Raw genomic sequence first — 15,176 nt, 5'->3', positions numbered from 1 at the left:
TTCATCCAGGCAACTGTATGATTGTGCCTCGGTTTCCTTACAGTTATCACTGTACAGGTATTTTCAGAAAAGCAGCCCAAATAACTTATTCTTGTGAAGCCTATTGACAAAAAGCAGTACCTTTTTGCTAGTAGCAGTTGCACGATTTTGTTCTTTTGGACAGATAATCTTATTTAGGCAGAAATGTGAATCTAATTCTTATTTCCAGAGGATGAGAGAAATAATACCCAGTCACTCTCCATGGATGTGATTTATTAATTATCAGTCATTCTTAATCACCTAATACTGACATGCATCTAACACACTGGAGAGTTTAATATCTGAGAGAATACTTACCATGATTTTTCTCAGCAGTCCATTTTTAAATTGGGTGTCGGCACTTTAGTTTTGTGTTTCTGATCCTGTATGACTTTTGCCCTTGAACAAGGAGTGTGAATGCACTGAAGATGGCATAAAGTTGCTAGTAAGAGCAATACTAAGTGATGTCCTGTTCTTCAGCAAATTAATTGAAAGCCTTTGGCTTACAGAATTTGGATATCATATGAATATTTAACATTTAATGTTAAGATACATGTTATCTGACTTGCTCTCCATACCAAGGATAGCAGAACAGCGTAATTTGACATTTTGCCTGATGCAGTAACATACTATGTATTAAAAAAAAAAAATAAAATACTGAGTAGCACTTCTGTTGGGGAAAGGTGGGGGTTGGATGGGAGTTGAGCATCGCTGTTAATTATTCTTATTATGCTGATCTCACTCAGATTTTGAGCCTGGTGATTGCACTGACAAAGGAGCAGCCTTGATTTCTGCACATATGCTACAGTTACTTGTAAAAACTAGGCTCGCAGATTGCTCTGAAGCTTTTACAGTTCCTGTAGAACATTTCCATAGTTCCAGCAGTTTGATCACAAATGCAGCATCTCTCTCCTAATGCTGTGCAGGTTGATAAAACAGTTGCCGAGCTGGAGTCCCTAAAGAAATTATTAATTATCTGGTTAATGTGCATCAGGCTGTGGGAGTGTGAGATTAATCACCAGTGCTGGGATGAGTTGCTGAAGTGGATTTTGGTTTTTCGTCTCCTGTCACTCGGTAATGGCTTTTCCTTCCTTCACCATCAGGTGAACAGGTGCGGAGATGCTGTATTTTCATTTTCCTGTAGTCAGTAACAGCCGGTGACCAGGAGATGCCTTTTTCTCAGTCCTGCTGCATGAGCAGTTTACAACATGGAGCGCTACCTGCTTAGGATGTTCCAGCTGCAGGAGATGCTCCTACAGCACAGGACTGACCTGAGCCTTCCCAGATAAACACATTCAAACACATGTGCTCAGGGAGGGGTGCTGGAGAGGAACGCTGGGGCTGGTTCTTCGGTATTCTCCAGGTCTCGAAGGGACTGAATTATATTTGGCTGTGGAATTGCAACTTGACTCCTATTTTGAACGTATTTATAGTACTCTGATTTTCTCAGTGAACGAGCAATGAACATGCCTCCTTTGCTTAAGGTAACAAAAGAAAAATGAGCTCCTGCCAAGTAGCTTTTGTACTTCACAGGGCAGACACAGAAGAAGGTTCTAGTGCGGTCTTTAGTTGGTACCATCCTTAAAGCCGAATGTTGCGTAAATATTTGCCATGGGAGAACATGTCCGACTTTGCCAGAAGTGGTGAATCAGTCAGGGCACTCAGTTGCAATGCTGTAGCGCTGGCCCTGTGCTGTTAGCTGCCATTAAGCAACAGCAGCTGCACCAGAACTTGGTCAGCGAAGCTCTGATGTTCCTCCAGGGGTCCCTACGGGATGGCACATGCTTCCACTGCTCAGTGCGCTGATGAAAATCTGAGAAGTAATTTATTTTTTAAATTTTACTATTGTGATGCTACACAAACCCTTTGAACAGGAAGCCGTGACAGCTGTCTTGGGGTCAGGCCCACTGACTGGAAGCGTCTTTTGCTTCAGTGAGGACTAGTGAGGAGAAAGGAGATGAGGTGGGAGGAGCTGGGTCATACTCATCTAAAGCAGAGATTTTTGCCTGAGGCCAAGGGAGCACCCTCTAGTTAAGAAGGGAAGAAACTGTAGCCGACAGCATAACAATCCTTGCAGTAGTGTGTGCTGAAGGCCAGAAGCAGAGACTGACCCTCCTCTCTATTTGTAGAAGGGTTTGATAATTGGCTAAATAATAAAGCCCAGTCCAAAAACTGGCACTGTTGTAGAGTCTAGTCATTTGGGTTACTTTTGTCATCTCTAACACAAGTGCTGTTTCTCTTCTCCCTGAGGAAATTCCATAAATGGCCACAGCTACTGGGACCTTAAAACGCATGGTACTTGAGACTGGAGACCTGTTTTCAACCTTCTACTTGACTGCTTTGTCAACTCTTTTTTTTAATGACATGAATATGTAGTACTGGCCTTCATCAGCTTCTGGTTGTTTTTTTCTTGGCTGAACTAGTGTTTTTTCTCCTGGTGGAACTGAACATTTTTGATTACCTTACCACTTCAAGCAGGTGGAGACATACTTTTGTTTGAGATGGCCTTCAACTGCTCAATCATTGATCTCTTGCTGTCTGTGTTGTACTATCCTGAATCGTGCTTCAGCTAAAGGTATTACCTTGGGAAGGGAGGATAAAGGTGTGTGGTATTTAGAGAACTTGCATTTCACAGCAGCTGTATGCTGCAGGCTGGGATCCCTGAACGGCCCCATGATGACAGAAACATCCATTTGTTTGGCAGGCTGTGGTACAGCTTCACATTAAACACAGATGACCCATTTGTGTTTGAAAACCCCTTGCCAGCCAGTCAGTATGGCAGCAGTGGGGTTTTAAATATTAAGCAGTCTTCGGGGCACCAGGTTGAGTATTTGCATCGTAGTTGTTTGGTTTTCTACTCCTTGTAGAGCTTCCTGAGCTCGTTGTGATAAGTAAAACCAACTTTGTTAAGCTCAGCAGTTCCAAGCACTGAAGAGATAACATGGTGGGGGGGGTGAATGGGACCTTTAGGGGACGAGACATGTATTGCTGTCTGTATTGGGATGCAGGTCACTATTTGTGTATGGCTTTATTTGATAGTAGCTAGTGCGAGTCTTTATGCAGGCTTGTGTGAACATGCACGCAGGTATGCTTGCTCTTGGTGGTGCACAGAGGTGACGTAAAAGGAGTGTGTGTAAAATTTGGTAAATGGATGAACCATGAGGACACTAACTCAGCCGACTCTTTCAGTAGCTGTTGATCTCTGGTGCTTAAAAATAAGTAGAAAGCAGTTTTTCAGATGAGTAAATTGTGCAAATCCATGCCTAATTTACATGAACGATCACCTTGACTGCTTGTACAAATCAGGTAATTGCGCATGCAAATAGCTAATTAACACAATTAGCTGATCTGCTGATGCAGTCTCAGGATCTGTAAGTGTACACTAGCCATGTAGTGATTCTGTATCTACAAACGAGTTGTATGAAAACTCTTTGCCCTGATAATTGTTAGCAGATGCAGGGGGTCACTTAGGTTTTTAAGTCAATTTTGGGGCTTTGGGATGAAGTGACTGATGGGGATCGCAGCTGTTATTGCAGATCAGAACTGGGTGGGGATCCAAAAACACTTGGGTTTACTGGAAAAACTTCCCTTCAAAGTCTCGAGCTGGCATTCCTGCCAACACATGCAGCCAGCACTGAGACCTGCAGCAGGCTGGTCTGCCGGGTGGCACGGGGCTGCGGGTGTGCTGGTCTCGCAGAAATTGTTCCACGTGAGCACAGGGCCACGCTGGTTTAGCTCTATCTCTTCTTAAAACTTTCTGTGAACGGTGCTCATTAGTCACCTCTGTGTTACTATTTTTAGATGCATGAAATATTTTGGATTTAAAGCCTTCTGCTTCCTTTTGACTTCATTGAAAAGAATCTTCTGGGGAAAAAAGATTTAAAGGGTGAGTTTTCTGGTTTTTATCTATTTGTCCAGCTTGGAGATCTCTTCATCATGTCAATGTTAAGCAAAAATACCCAGGCAAGTTTAAACGTGCAGATTGTTAAAGTTCTGGGACTGCCTAAATGACATTAAAATAGGAGTCTTCTCCAAGGGATTTCAGAAACATCTTTCTTCCACCTTTGTGGTGCATTTATTTCTACTATTTTTATAGCTGTTATGATGTGGGGAGAATCCTTCACTGTAATAGTGATTTATGCTTTCAAAGCAAACCTGTTTGTAGGAACTGGTTTTAAGTTGCCATTATATTTTAACATCAGCATTTGTATCTTCAAACTGAGTCTACATGAAAATAACTAGGGAATCCTCTGACTGCAGGTATTTCTTGAACAATTTTTTAAAAAAATCTTTCCTATTTATAAAATAGAAAACTTAAACTTGTGTATTAGGTTTGTGACTTACCCGACTTCTCTGAACTTCCTTTTTTACAAGTTTATTTTAAAACAAGGATGAAACATGCTGTTATGATGCAACTTCCAGGATTCAAATCATAGCAAGAGGTCTGTATCCGGGACCGTGTGGCTGTGTTCTGAAGTCTAGCACTTCGGTTGTTCTTGCACTTACGCTTCTCACAGAGATGTCTGTGGTATGTCACATTTTCCTTACTTGGAATATTTCAAAGCATGTTGAAAAGTAATAAGTGAGATGCTGATTGTGCAAAGATTGTTTTGGCAAAAGGAGCACCTTGTTACGCACTCCACAGCAGCACTCTCACGTCCTTAAAAACTGCTCTGTGAAGGGAATTAAGTGTGGCCAGGAACCCTGGGATATGTCAAACAAAAACAACAACCAAAAAAAACACACCATTACACAGTGTCTTTACATATATATATATATATATATATATATATATATCATCTAGGTGGTCACCAGATAAGGCTCAAGGGACTTCAAATTATTCTGTATGTGAAAAATCCTCTTTCTGGTAGAGCAGCATCCATCTAGTGGTAGTTGAGTGTAGAGTCAGGAGAGAGAAGAGTATCAGCCCTGGCGGGGTCATGAAGTCTCTCATCTGAAGGTCAGAGCATTTCTGAACAAGTACAGAGGAAACCCCTCAAACACAGGAAGAAAATGTGCTTAAAGGTACGTTTTTAAGAAAACAAAATGAGGAACAAAGTAGGGGAAACTTCCACGCTCCTTGTCTGCAAAGAACGCCGTGAAGAAGCATAAAGCCCGTAGGTCCCCTCCTTCCTTTATCAATCTGTGTAGTGGCACTATTGGATGTGGGAATTAAAAAAGCAGAGTCGGAGGCTCGAATGCTAGTTTGCATGCTGATACTAGAGTGCACTTCCAGCCCGCGGCTTGTGCTTATCAGCTTTAGTGTCCGAGCCCTGGGAGCAGGCAGGAAAAGCTTGCGCTTTGGTGTGTGCACAGGCTTCCCCCACCCCTCCCGTGTGTGCCTGGCAATTTAAAGATGCAAAATTCATTGAATGACAAATTCTGATTAGCGAGGAGCTGAGGCCTCTCTGCCCCAAAAGGGAGCAGGGGAGGATGTGCGCTGACTTTATTACTGCCCGTGTCAGACTTTCTCCTCTGCTGCCCTGCTCCTCTTTAAAGGAACAGTGATGGTTGTTTGCTAAGTGTCTTACGTTTTGGCAAAGCCCACAGCTTTTATGATTTCATAACTGATTACTCCTCAATGAATTGTAAGTCATTTTAAAAAAAAAAAGACTGTAAAATTCTTTTGCAACATCAGATTTCCACATTGAGTTTACTGTAGTTTGTGACCTGGAGTTGAAAACTAATTGGGGAATGAAAAAAAGTTATAGTGAAAATAAGCAGTTTGCTTTTAAAGGCTACCAAACTGAACAAGTCTGGGAGAGAGAGACAAAACAGAAAATCAGACAAATGAAGATTCTGTAGCTCTTTGTATCAGGATAGCTTAAACCCTGTTTCTACCAGGACACAGAACTGCTTGAAGAATTGTGTCTAAAGGCTATAACATGTTTAAGCATTGTATAGATGTGTTGTGTTTTTCTCCGGTCCTGACACTATCTCTGGGCTATACAGTGTCAGATGGAGAAAGAACGAGCCATTTATCAATGGCTAAGGTTGTATCCACCAAGCACTGAAGGAGCACCCCTATTCCTAGGCATCTAACTTGGAAGATCCTAGAAGATGTTTTTCTGTAGTTACTCACAGACATTAAATAAACTGAAAAGGCCACGTTGAAGCAAGTGCTAAATTGCTGTGATATGCAGATGACTTCTCTCCTTGCCCTTCCCTGTCTAGGACTGTAGTGCTGGCCAGCGAGATGGCTGGCTGCCTTTTTCTGATCAAGTGATGTCTGAGGAACAGCTGATGGCTGAACTCATCTAAAATGGAGTTAATGGTTACAGGAGGGACCATCCTCCGAAGAGTTGGTAGTGTTTACATGGTTTATGTAAAGATCTGCAGTCACTCCCTCTTGCCTGCAACACAGGAGTTTTCTTGAGGTTTCTTGCTTGAAATCTCTCCTGTCGTGGTGGCCACAAAGCATGATCTCCGTTATCTCTAGTTGGTTAGAAGACAACATTCCCTTCTGGCAAAAGATGACCTCTTCCTAGGTACTTACACCTCTGTGCCACGCAGCCCATACTCATTTGGTGTCCCTAGCCATGAAGCCAGTAGCGCTTGGGCTAGTCTGTTTCCTGCAGCATGTAGGTGTGTGTGAGGAGCCTCTGAGAGCATTGTGCCACTGGCTGCCAGGCAGTCTTAAATCCCATTTGAAGTCCCAGTTGTTTATCTTTCAGTTGCTTTGTGGTTAGGCCTTGCTTGAGTATTTTTATTTAAGTCCTGTGACGAAAGCCGTGACGAATGGCTTTGCAACCTCCAGCACAATGGAGTGCTTTGCAACAGCGCTGTTAAACACCTTTCCACCAGCCCCCCCCCCATCTTCTAGTGGGGTCATGGACTGCTGTGCTGTGATAAGTTCATTCTTTGTTGATTTGGGGGTTCTTGGGGTTCTATCAATGTGAAACCTGTTAAAATCTGGTGCTCTGCAGCCAGTGCGAATTAGCCTGTGCTCCAAGCAGGATTTCCTTGTGGGATGGTCTGAAATGCCTGTGTGGGCATCCCCACAGCCTTCCAGTCATATGTCTCATCTCAAGTACTGAGCGAGCATTTGACTTTGTTCTTGCCTTCCCTATCACCACCACAGGGGATCTCTGCTTACATCAGGCGGCTCTGCTGGCACCGGAACAAAATGCTGCTGCTCGCGTTGCTCCCTTTGTGGAGGGACTGAGGGAAGAAACAAGGTGTGGGTGATACTGTTTGATCCTCAGCATGATGGCATCCCCACATTGTGCCTGCTCCTCCCTAAAACTCCCTATTTCTGTGGAATATAGGCTGTTATACCTCTAGAAAACAAAGGAAAGTATGTTGGAGCACAAAAACAGAGAGAACTGTGTTTTGTCTTGCAGCACCTTTATTTACAGAGTTTATCCTGGGAACCTCAAAGCATTGCTAGTTGAGTTGTAACAGAAACTCAGTACACAATGACTGACTTCTCCCAGTGAATCAACAAGCACGTTGTATTGACATTTAAGTTTTGAGGTCTTTGTATATCCCTGGTGCAGGAATGAAGCTTGCAGATCAGCTGCTAGGAGATGTAGATGCGTTATTAGGGATAACTTGGTTTATCTCCTTTGACACTTTTCTGATATCTCTTGATCATTTAAGGTCTGGATTAAGTGGGAAAAAAACATTACTTGCACGGATGTTGTGTAGCTTATGCCTCAGATCTTTTATGAGAGAGTTTGGGTGCTTAATGTCTTCTGATTGAAAAAGAAAAATCAAAGTCATGTGTACGGCTTCCTTCTGTCAGGTGCTGAGATGAGGTTTAGGTAAGCACGTAACAGCAGATATCTGAAAGTCACATTTACAGCTGCACCTAATATGATTGTACATAAAAAGAAAAAAAATAAGGAAAAGGAACAGGCTTTTGTTTGTGTTGGCTTTTTCTTTTTTTGTGGTGGTGGAGGATTGGGGTTTTGTTTGAACTTACTGGGTTAAATGATGCTTAAGGCACACTATGCTCGATGTCACTCTTGGGACCTGTATTTCCCATCCTGTGGTGTGGCATGATGATGTTTTTGCAAGGCAGTGTTGTGTCAGGAGCCTGCTGGACATTCGACCCCAGCATCAGAAGACAACGGCTTTCTGGGAGCCGTGTCCGCAGAGCAGCGCAGACGAGAGGAGGTGCTTGGCAGTCAGCAGCTACTGGGAGTGAGTAGGAAAAGTAGGTCCGGATGTGCTTGCCTGCCCAAAAGACTGTACTGATCTTCAGAAATACGTTTTTTGTTCCAAATCCATACTCCTTGGAAAAAGTAGCTATTGTTTATAACTAATAAATTAATGTCTTTCATACTGAACCTGTAAGAGAATGCAGAAATCAACCATTTCTGTCCTTCAGTTTGATCGTAAATGTGTTTCACAGGAGCTCAGCAGGCGTGTATGGTGCTCCTGATCTGGCAAAATATCAGGGAGGTTATCGTATCACTTCACTGAGATATCAGAAATGCAGTGGTAATACTGAAAAACCCATCCTAGGCGTTGATGTGTTTAGCAGCCCGACGCACCCTAACCAAGGCAGGCCTTTATTTATACTAGTCTGTTCCTCCTCAGCACTTTTCATCTGAGTGTTACGAAAACTGGACTTCACCCTGTGAAGTCGTTACCATAACCAGTTATAAAGGGAGAACCAAGGCTCAGGTAACTTGTGGCTTTCCAAAGGTTACCTCGCATGTCAGTAGCAGAGCATAAAGAAGGGTCCGTCCATCTGTTTCCCATGCTGCTACTTTTTTCCACACTTTCTTTAACCATCTGGGAAGAAATTCATCACTATGCAGCGTCTAGCACAACTTACGTAAACAAGGATCACTTAAATTGTCGAGTGAGACCTTGTGCTGGTGCTGTAGAGAGGGATAAATTGGTCCAGAACTTTGTGAGCTGCTTCACAAAAGACTAATGAGTGCACGCAATGTGACTTGCAGAGAAGCTGCTCCCTAGGAGAAAACGGAACCTCGGCATAAGTAGATCTGCAAACTAATGACGTAAAAATAGCTTCAATAATGAAAAGTTGGTAAATAGAGGCATGGCAGCAGTTAGGATGTGTGTGAGAGACAAGCTAAACAGACCTAAGTTTGAAGGAATTTATTGTCTCGGAATTCTTCTGGTTTAACTCAGTGCTAGGTCACTTCTAGTTGAAGCAGAAGAATAGTTATTTGTAGAAGCCTAAGGTCATCTTCCTGTAAAAACAAAGCAAAACAACTACCTTCTGCTCGAGCTTGCTCAAAATAATTAAAATGTGTTGAAAGACTTGAGGATGTGTTTCCTTCTGAAGATTCCTGATCCTCTGTATTCTTCTTGCCAAATGAGTGGCTTCACTATTGATTATTACTTTTTCATGGAGACAGCAAGGGACTGTGAGGTTCTTAATAACTATATTCAGATCCCCTGTCTTAAGTATGGTTTTATTAGGTTAAAAATAATAGGGGGAGTGAAACATTTCGAAGTTCCTTTAACTTTTTGTTTCCCTGGTATCCCAAATGATTTCCAGGGCATGCTCAGTGAATATCAGAAGCGTAGTCTCATGTCTCATGCCTTGAATTGCTGCACCCCAACACTGCTGATCAACAGGATCAGATGTGAAAGCTCGACTTAACTGTTCTTGGTCTCCTTTTCATCCCATAGTTGAAAATTTTCTTCTGTCTTTTCAGATGTTCCTAAACATGGCAACAAGCATGGCTCTGCAACAGATGCAATTCTTTCTAGGTCTCTAGGTAACATTTTAACCTGTGTAATGTTCACAGCATAGCATCGTAAGTAATATTCCAGGAAATACGCTGCCGCTTGTTAAAAAGGATAGGACCCCAGAGATGCCTTTAAATATGCCTGTAAAGTGAGAGGTGCCAAGAGAAAGATAATATGGCTGATTATAGTTATTTACCTTACATTTTCATTCGCCCTTAACTGGGTGTAATTTAGGGGCATGAAATCTCTTATTGGAAGTGTATTTGCATTAAACAGCTCTAAGCAACCATGAAAGTGCAGAAGCTGAAAAATTGACAGACTGGGTTCCTAGAATCCCAAAGTAGCATTTTTGTAATAAGCATACAAACAAATCAAATAAACATGTTTTGCTTCAACGATTTAAAGAATATGGTCTTTGGAGTAATTTGTCTTTTTTTTTTTTTAAGCTATCATTTCTAACCTTTTCATTGCCTATCTCTAGTTTGCAGCTCCTCCTAACAATCTGCAGCAATTTCCAACCCAGCTGTTGTGGTTGCACAGCATTGTGCCTTTGTTTAGATTTCCATGAGCTATCAAATCTGACTATAAAGGGGATTACCTGGCTGGTGATGTTGTTTTTCAGGTCTGCACTTTTTAAGAAATAATTGTTTTACAGTTGCTTAAAAAAAAAAAAAAAAAAACAACTCTGAAAATCAAACTTTGCAGTTGGATGGAGTCCAGTCTTGCAAGCAGGTGCCTTTTTTCATACTCCCCTTCACTTTCCTTGCAAATGATTGTAAATTGTAATCAACTGTAAGAGTAGTGGATATTTTTAATCAGCTCATCCCTCTGTAAGAAGACTAAAGTTTTCATGAGTGTTTTTTTAGAATGAAACTGTGTACTATTAAACAGATATGATCTACCTCTGCCTCATGGTAGCTGGTAAATTACTTTATATCCCTTCTCTCTCCCACAAGGCAGTCTGTTTAACTGAAGCTTGTGAAATGTTGTGATCTTTGCATGAATGGACTTATTGAAGTGAAAAGCATTAACAATATTTATTTCGGTGGATTGCGGAGTTAATGACTGAAGAAGAAAAACTGGTAAAACTTGCTTTCTATATATACAACAGAGTCTACAAGAAACTTAATTCATTTTTAAGAAAGCAGACGTGTCTGTGTCTGAATCTGTTACAGTATGTGTGATCCCCTTATCATGCTGGGTTGAATGTCTTCTAACAATGTTATTGAAATATATCTCCAACATTCATATTTGAGTCTTTCTTGCATTGTGGGTATTAAATGGAAGCCAGTGTCTGTCTTTCTCTGCTCAGTGCAAAAGATATTTACTGTATTTGAGTGTCTTCAGTTTTGGTTCTCATTTTGCAAACGCGGTACACTTTAATTAAGGCTTGTCATTTTAAATCTAGTGATTACATTTACTGTAATGTCTCCATCTTGAGGAGGTGAATTTGACTTAGAAATCCTCTCTGTCATAGAGGGGCTGATAACGGTTTGAAGAGTTCTTCTCCTGGGTGAGAGCCATTCTCCTGGCTTGTGCTGCTCTTTCTGGGTACAGGGTCGTAGTGCTCGCTTAAAGGATCACACTGTGTTGCTTTGTACAACTTAGAAGCACTAAAAATGGACGAGAAAATCCCTGAAGTTGTGTATATATACACATTTAGCTTGGAACGTACCTGCATGGGATGGTCTTTTCCCTTTTGTCTTTCAACACGGTTTCAAAGGTGGCTTATTGATTATACTGGAACGATGAAGAAACTCCTCTCCCTGAATTAAGCTTCTGTTAGTCTCTGAAAGGACTTTGACCAAACAGTGAATTGTTAATACACTGAGGTGGTTTTTTTGTTGTTGATTTTGGCTTTTAAATAAACCTTCCTATAAAAGCAGGTTTTGGTTGACCTTTCACCTGCTCCTTTCAAAGGGAAGAGTTGTCTCACGTTTCTTCTGAGGGTACTGCCTGCATCTCCAAATCTTCTACTGCTGCTGTTCAAGCACCTGCTTTTAATGTCAAGTCAAAATCCTAACTAATTTTACTGTCAAGTAAATGCCATTTTATGTCTGCTTATTCTGCTGGAAAGCATAGAAAAGAACTTAGTTTTCAAAAAGAAGTTATCGAAGCCTCAAATTAATTGATTTTCAGTGTTGCAATATTTTAAACCAAACTTGTGATTTTTTCCCCTAGTTAAGATTATATCATGGTGGTGTGGTGTTGTGGGGGCAAGGGTCCTAAGCTTTTCTCCCAGCCTGTTGTGGTGCAGGTAGAAAGCTGCTGCAACATTCAGACTCAGGAGGACGATTGTGTTATGCCTGTCTCTGCCAGAAAATGCTGGGGTTTGTGCAGAGGACGGGCCTGGCAGTGAGCTGAGATGAGGGGGAGATGCAGGGGGTACCCCCACAAGGCACAGGAACATGTCCTGGCTCTGGGATCTCTGGTCAGGGAGGCCATCCAGCCCTGAGCTCTCATTCTGGTGAGAGAGCCATGCCGTGGTTTGCATGGCAAAACGGCAGGACGAATGGTGTTTGTGCCATGGGGGTTGAGAACAGGGCATGGAGAGAGGTGGTAGGAGGCTTGTGGGCTCACCTCAAAGTGTCCTGTGGAGTATTTGGATGCTCAAAAGAGAAGGTGACAGGCTGGCCGCTGGCTCATTGTCCTCAGCTGTCCTGGTTAGGAAATGATTTGGCAGGTGGCATCTGATTAACTTGCGGTCTTTCACTGCGTCTGGTTTGCACATCCTACCAAGAGCAAAGCCTGGGTTTTCAGACTCTGGCACCCTGCTCTGGTGCTTCTCACCCAGGTCTCTGGAGAAGCCCTGTGGCAGCGAGAGGACCGAGGTGCCTCCCCCAAATCACACCCAGCTGTCTCATCACAGGGCTCATCCTTCCTGTTGGGAGCAGGTCCCCGGTGCGGCAGAGGCAGGAGCACACTTGGGCTGGGATGCCTTACCCAAGGCATCAAGTCATACCCAGACTTCAGGTTAAGCAGTGCTAAGGGCCCTGGATGGGCCGTCTGCAGGGTGGGAGATTGCAGTGAATGACAAACATGTGCCAGTGATAGGTACAAGCTTTCTTGACCTGCCTTAATTTTTCTAATCAGGCCTATAATTGCTAAGGGAAGGTGTAGACAAATGCAATAATAATAATAATAAAAAGTCAGAGCTATAGCAAGGCTCTAAAAGGAAATACATTTTAGAAATATATTTTGTTGTTTAATTAATAAGGATTTTGTTGTCAGGCTAAAACAGACTAAAAATAAACAGCTGTATAGTACTTCATTAAGCTGCCTGCTTGGAGTGATTTTCCCATTGATTAGTCTCAGGGCTAATGCTGGTTCATTCCTCATTTCATTGCTAATTAACATCAGCTCTGCTCCTGACCACTTGACCGCACTCTCTCTGTGAACATGTGCTGGTTTGGCAAGTAATAACTGCTCCCTCCTTCTTAAAAGGCAGAATTAAGGCAGAAAATAGCTATCAAGCGTAGATCTCTAGCTGCTTCTACTGTAAGGAGAGCAAACTGTAAAACCATATCGGCCTGTACGAAGGGTAATAAACGTAGTTTACAGAGCACAGCAGTTTGATTGAGGAACTATGTAAATACAGATGATGAGCTCAAGCTGCCATATGAATTGACAGGCTTGGCTCATCTCGTGTCAGCCAAGTTGATTCAGGCTCTTCTGGGATGCTAACGGTGCAGATTACCTGACCCAGGGGCTTACAGCCACTGGCCTTTAGGTAAGGGGATGCTTTGAATGTGCAGCACTTGTTTCTCCAGGTCTCCACAATGTTCTCGCAGGCTGAATAATGAAATGCTTTGGCAGAGAGGGTACAGCAAGAGCAGGAAGCAAAACACCACAGTTATAGCTTTGTTAGGCTGCTTCCATGCAAGTGGAATATAGATGAAAATAGAGGGATGAAATACTAGAATTGGCATGGATGCACTCTGAGAAAATCTCTAACAACTTTAATGAAATTAGCAGCCTCTGTTCTGGGTGAAAAGGTCAATTTTTCCATAAAACCCAAGTAAACTGGCATTTTGGAAAACATCTACTAAACTTGGCACAGAATAAATAACATTATCCCAAAGTCTTGGTTCAATTCCAGATCGTAGCATTTTCTTTTAATTGAATTGGGTATTGCATTTCATTTTCAGAAAGTCTTTTTTATTCCTACATTTTGAAGCATTCATATCTCAGAACTAATCAGAAACTCAGCCTTATACAAATCTATCAATCAGGAACAGCCACTGGAGAGAGCTTGCCTGAGTGATAATCCTTTTTTACCTACTGTTGAGCAGAATCCTAATTCACTTGTTCATCAATTATATATTTTATATATATATATATATGGTATTTCCACCATTAATTTAATGAATTTAGGGCTCAGTCTTGCAAGCAGTTCTGCACATGAGTAGCTTTATTCATGTAAGCAAACTGCTCATGTGAATAAAATTAACCATGTGAGATATCTGTAGGATGAAGCTTTACAGTAGTTATATGTATTCATACGCGAAGCCATCACCTTCCTAACTCCCCTTTTTTCATCTTTAATAACAAAAAGCATCCTTTACTCATGAGTAAAGTCATTCCTATTCTTAAGGCCATAAATAACCAGTCTGGATCAGGAAGGACTCCCAGTTCAGTATTGCTTGGTTGGTTGTGTTATTTGGCTTTCCTGGATGGTCCTAGAATTGGCCTCAGAGCAGAGACAGAAATGTAGAAAATCCTGTGTTGTTGTCAACTGACTGTAGGAAAGGCTAAAACTGTATTGTACTGCAGACTTGATCCAGCTGGAAAATGGAAATGGAATTCTGCTTCTTGTTCCCAGGATACATCCAGCATCTCCTGTTTCTAAAAAGATGCCTATGATATTTTTAACTTTTCTCATGATATTTCCATTTCTAGCCCTGGTCAGAAGCAAAATGAAAGAGCAAATACGAACATTAATAAAATAAAAAGATGATAAACATTTCCTTGCATTCTCTTGAACTGTAAGAAATATTGTCTGGGGCAGTCCATATCTTGCTTTGTCCGTCTCTTGTTTTTGGTAGGTCAGTAGTTACACCACCCTGCTTGCATTCACTTAATTCGTATTTTGCTCTCCTATGGATGCTTGCTGGGAGATGGTAAAAAATAAAACTCTCAGGGGATCAAAGGGACTCCAGTGGTGCTGGAGGGAAGAGCAAGCAAAGGAGCCAGGTGCTGTGAGCAGGACCATGGTGTGGAGGTGATGGGTGACTGGAGTATTGCAGGTTTAGATAAATCAGTAAACTTGTGGATGCTTCCAAATCATTTAATAGTACATGTGAAAGTGGAGTGTTGGTGTTTTTTTTTCCCCCTCTGCCTCTTCATTCAAAAGATGTTGAAGGAAGGAGATAAGAGTTTTAAAAACCCTTATGAAGGTGGCATATTCTAAATAAGATCTTACAGAAGGCTGACTTGAGTGATGGAGAGTTTGTGATCCTCAGCCAAGGGACTATTTAAAATAA

At 41.9% G+C, this 15,176-nt stretch overlaps 1 protein-coding gene across 25 annotated transcripts in view; it reads left to right on the top strand.

Moving 5' to 3' along the window:
* The window catches only part of ESRRG (estrogen related receptor gamma), a 404,991-nt gene that overhangs the window by 119,485 nt on the left and 270,330 nt on the right, over positions 1-15,176 (top strand). For 10 of the 25 annotated variants that reach the window (XM_080585075.1, XM_080585064.1, XM_080585067.1 and 7 more), the window contains exon 2: positions 3,820-3,904. The exons of the other annotated variants lie outside the window; for them this stretch is intronic. The gene's annotated coding sequence lies outside the window, so the exon portion shown is untranslated. The remainder of the gene's footprint in view (positions 1-3,819; positions 3,905-15,176) is intronic. 25 annotated transcript variants of the gene reach the window in all.

Source organism: Anser brachyrhynchus (assembly GCF_964034855.1).
Source record: "Anser brachyrhynchus genome assembly, chromosome: 3".
Taxonomy (NCBI): Eukaryota; Metazoa; Chordata; class Aves; order Anseriformes; family Anatidae; genus Anser; species Anser brachyrhynchus.
This window is presented reverse-complemented; position numbering and strand designations above follow the sequence as displayed.